Raw genomic sequence first — 5,000 nt, 5'->3', positions numbered from 1 at the left:
TACTAGCCTTCGTATTATTTAAATAAAAAAAGAATAAAATAAAAAAAGAATATTTTTTTTTCTAATATTTATTATTTTTGTTTATTTTAGAGGTTTCCTCTAATCACTACTAATCACTATTTTCATTTGATATTCTATAATATAAGTAATATAACTATATATTCCAATTTGCAAATTTATGTATATTATTTAAATGAAATAAATAAAAAAAAATGCAATTTAAAATAAAATAATTTCTATATAGAATTATATGGGGAATGGTGATTAGAATGAACGATTCATAAATAGAAATCACAAATAAAAAAATTTCGATGGAATAATGAAAGAAAGAAAAATACGTCGAATTGCATCATATTAGTCCATTATATTTATTTTATATTGACAATTTCAAAAAACTATTCATACTATGATCATAGTATGATGGCAGTCGGGCAAGTATGCCCCCATCGTCTAGTGGTCCAGGACATCTCTCTTTCAAGGAGGCAGCGGGGATTCGACTTCCCCTGGGGGTAGGGTACTACGAAAGGAAGTTGATCATGGATTATCAACAAGCTTGGAATTGATTCTTCCCGGGTCGATGCCCGAGCGGTTAATGGGGACGGACTGTAAATTCGTTGGCAATATGTCTACGCTGGTTCAAATCCAGCTCGGCCCAATATATCGCGTATCCACCATAAAATGATATAACCTATTTGTCCTTCTACAGAAATACTTGACTTGATATGAAAGAATAAAAAAAAAAACTCTTTTTTTATTCATTGACAGATTGATAATCAATCAATTTTACAATAACGAAAAAATAAATATTAATCCATGCTTCTCACACTAAAGTCCATGTCTCCGCGCATATCAATCTATTACTTTATTACTCGCGTCTCTGTCTGGTAGAATATGACAATTCGAATCAAAAATCTACATAGAAAGGTTTGAAGGAAATTAAATCAACAACATATGTTGTACACTTTATTTCCCTGGGATTGTAGTTCAATTGGTCAGAGCACCGCCCTGTCAAGGCGGAAGCTGCGGGTTCGAGTCCCGTCAGTCCCGATGGATCCAAATCCAATAAAAAAAAAATACATCAATTAATCTCTTCCTTTCCTGTGAAAGAGAGAACAAATAACATAACTGAATTTTATTCCAAACGGGATCTCTCTTATTTTTTTTCCACATTTTTCAACAAAAAAATATGGGAATTTTGATTTCTTCAACGAGTACTAATTGATGGGAGAAAGACATATGTGCCATATGTGAATTACCACAATTATTGGTAGCATCATATTCAGGATTCGAAGGCGTACTGGGTCTAGTTGATTACGCCCGATTTTTCTAATGAAATAGAGTACTATACGTTTCCGGAAAGCACATACATAAAGGGAATTTGGACGATACAAAATAAAGTTTACATAGTAAACTTTGATCTAATTTTTCGTCTGAAAGCAAAATATATCCGTTCTGGCTCCGATTTTTTGTAACCTCAATTAGTAAATTCAATTACTAATTTGAATTTGAAATAATCTATCTTATTAAAATTTAACACTTAACTTTTGATATATACGTCCCACTACTAATTCAAGGAAAGAGGATATTAATACAAACAAGGATCCCATCTATCTCTCTTAGTGAGGTAATTAAGAATTTTTGAAAGTTTAAGTTTCGTTTTTATTTCTTTTTTTTAAGAAGATTTTATAAGTACAAAAAAAGGAAGGAGTTTAGTTCGAACCTACCTCCTTTTCCTTTTTTGAATTTCGCTGCTATTCTTTGCTTGAGTTTGTTTATAAACAATGTAAGGGTAAAGGTAGTCTGATGAGACTTCATCAGATGATTGCATTGAATAAGAGGGCAGTAGATTATAGAAAAGAAAGAATGCAAAAAATTATAAATAAAAAAAAGTAACGAAATTCTTGATTGCATCAGGAATCCCATTTTGTTTAAATTCGGTATGGATAAAAGATCTTCCTATGTTATACTATTCAATTCTCGACGATGAATCGATTTGATAGCTCCGATATTGTTATTCATGATATTTTAATACGATTCGATATCATCGAGATGCAACGCATCCCCTTGAATTTACAAGCGAAACATTTATCATCTCTATGGGATTAAATCCCGAGTTATTGCGAATAAAAAATGAAACGATGATATTATGGAAGTAAATATTCTCGCATTTATTGCTACTGCACTGTTCATTCTAGTTCCGACCGCCTTTTTACTTATAATATACGTAAAAACAATCAGTCAAAGTGATTAATTTGAATTAACCTTGACGTTTTAGTTCTTATCAATGATTGAAGATAAGAAAAATGAAAAGCATTAAAATTTCGCGTCTTAAATGAAATTGGCGGACTAGAATTATCAGTATTCTACGAGAGAAGTATTCGATAAGATCCGATAGTATGGTAGAAAGAAATATATGAATCCTTCTACCATACTATCTATTATTGTTATTGAAGTGTATAAATATAAAATTGTACTCTATAAAAATAGAGGTTGAATATCGATCAATTTGAATATAGATGAATATACAATATATATCTTTCTATTATATATATAGATATCATATCAATTACATATATGTAATATTAATCTAATATACATAGTGGCCCAATTCTATTTCTTTGCTTCATAATTCATGTTGATTAGAATGAATCTGAAATCAAATAATCGAAAGGCCACTAATTTTTTTTTAGCATTCGAAAGAAGTAATTGATTGAGCAGTTGACAGATGATCCAGGAGTTCGGTTCCATGGGAACTTTTTATCTTCGGATTTCGAAAAGAATTAGCAAACCCCATTTTTATTTAACGTTTGAAGCATGATATGAAATGAGTTCCCTAAAACAAGAAAAAATCCTATTTTGAAAATAACTAAAATACTAATAATAATAAATAAAAGAAGTGGTAAGCACGTAATATGTGGGTGGCTACCCCGAGGTACTATCTTATTATGAGGTAGTATATTATTATGCGTAGTATCTCATTGGACAACCACTATGTCTATGTTCTTTCGTGTTGAAAGTATGGATCCACTTAAAAACTTATAATCCGAACTCTTTTTTTTTTTACTTTTCAAAATAAAAGAAAAAAAGTTTTGCAGAACGATCTATAAAATAAACCAAAAACAATACAGTTTTATTTTTCAATTAGTAGTACTTCTAGAGTCCACTTCTTCCCCATACTACGAGGGAAAGAGAAAATGTAAAGACTACCATTAAAGCAGCCCAAGCGAGACTTACCATATCCATGTGAATTATGTCCCCTATCTCTATGAATATAAAAGAATTATTCCATTATTGCTCACTAATAATTATTATTCACTAATAATAGTGGAATCACTAGCGCATAGTCAAAAAGAGATTCGGGCACAACACCATTGATGAAACAATACAAAAAATCGAATTATCCCAAGTTATTATATGATTTCTAGTATAATCGAAAAAATTCAGTACAAATAAATAAAAGAGGCAGAAAAACTCTTGGAAGTATCAAAAGAATGTTAGTAACATGTAGGAATAATAAGACCTAGTCTTTCTTTTGTTGTCCTGCATTTCATTACATTAAGTAAAAAGTCTCAAAATAGAGAATCAAGATAGTATCTATCACATAACCCTACTATTATTCCTTTCTCATTTGATCTAATCTTTACTGTCCCCCCGATTGTTTCATAGAGACAATCGGAAGATGGGATGGCCTATTACATGCGTGGTTAGAGCTTATCGAAAAGAAATAAGTTCTTTTTTTAAGATTAAAATAAAAAAAAAAGCCAATTATTCATTCAATATAATATTGATTGAATGCTCGAGTACTCAGATACTTTCATGAGTCCGTATATCAAGTATCTTCCTCCTTTCCGTAAGGAAAAATGAAATTATATTCCCTAATTCAAGACCCAATGAGTAGACACTACATTAGTAGTCGAAGGGCTATCATCTCAAGATTTAACGATTATTTTTCATTACTCTACTAAATTCTGGAAACGAAACCTATACGCAAGGATTTATAACATTTTAGAGAACCCCAACGATGCTTAGAATCAAGCAAATCTAAAGATGCTTTTCTTCTAAAAAAAATGATAAAGTTATATCAGCAAAACAGAAGAGGGTATTTTGATTCTTTTGTTTGTTGCTGAGGCGACACCCGGATTTGAACTGGGGAAAAAGGGATTTGCAGTCCCCCGCCTTACCGCTCGGCCATGCCGCCAAAACGATACAAAATATTGGATTGGCTCTATCTCTTAGATAGATAGTATCTTACAACACACAATATCTAAAACGAAAAACCGCAAAACTTTGCTTTTTCTATTGAAAAAAAAATGTGGATTTTCATTCACAAAAGCAAAAAATCAGGACAAATGGGAACCGTTAACTTTAACTATTGACTGTGAATTCATAAATGATTCTTGGATTGAAATTGCAAATTCGGTTTCCCTAATGATATAAGAAAACAATCCAAAAATGGATACCTTACCTAAATAAATAAAAATTGATAGATAACTAATCATTACTAATCCATCCGTATTGATTCGTTTCCATAACCATAAAAAAATCCTTATTAATGACAATTTTAATAGCGATTATGAGTATATGTAAACCCCAGAACATAAACGATTACTATTATCTAAATCTAATATCTTATATATATATAAGATGTTTATAGGAAATGTTCGGAATTCTGTTTTTAGAATTTTTTTTTCATTATCATTAAATAGAAAATATAAATTTTTGATAGAGTACGACATGTGATGTTCCCCATAGAACTGTAATAAAGGAGGCGATATATATAACTAACTATATATATATATCTGCACATGTTTATTAATAAATACAAGTCCTTATACATACTTCAATCGCATTCTACGAATTCTACTAAAAAAAATATAGGTATAGGTAAAATATCTCTCTTCTATGCGAATTTTTTTTAACAGTGAAATCTACGAAAAAGTTCCATGTTGTTAAATAAAAAAAATTCTATATTGTTTCTTCAGATCAAATCCCGAATCTAT

The 5,000-nt window shown here is 30.4% G+C and overlaps 2 non-coding genes across 2 annotated transcripts; one reads left to right on the top strand and one right to left on the bottom strand.

Moving 5' to 3' along the window:
- The first annotated feature begins 571 nt into the window (after nt 1–571).
- TRNAY-GUA (transfer RNA tyrosine (anticodon GUA)) lies at nt 572–655 on the top strand. The gene has a single exon. It is a non-coding gene; the product is annotated as a tRNA-Tyr (tRNA).
- Nucleotides 656–4,126: 3,471 nt separating this feature from the next.
- Nucleotides 4,127–4,198, bottom strand: TRNAC-GCA (transfer RNA cysteine (anticodon GCA)). The gene has a single exon. It is a non-coding gene; the product is annotated as a tRNA-Cys (tRNA).
- Between the last annotated feature and the right edge of the window lie 802 nt (nt 4,199–5,000).

The sequence above is a fragment of the Cucumis melo genome, unplaced genomic scaffold, assembly GCF_025177605.1.
Source record: "Cucumis melo cultivar AY unplaced genomic scaffold, USDA_Cmelo_AY_1.0 utg001973l, whole genome shotgun sequence".
Taxonomy (NCBI): Eukaryota; Viridiplantae; Streptophyta; class Magnoliopsida; order Cucurbitales; family Cucurbitaceae; genus Cucumis; species Cucumis melo.
The sequence above is the reverse complement of the archived record's forward strand: the minus strand, read 5'-3'. Positions and strand labels throughout refer to the sequence as shown.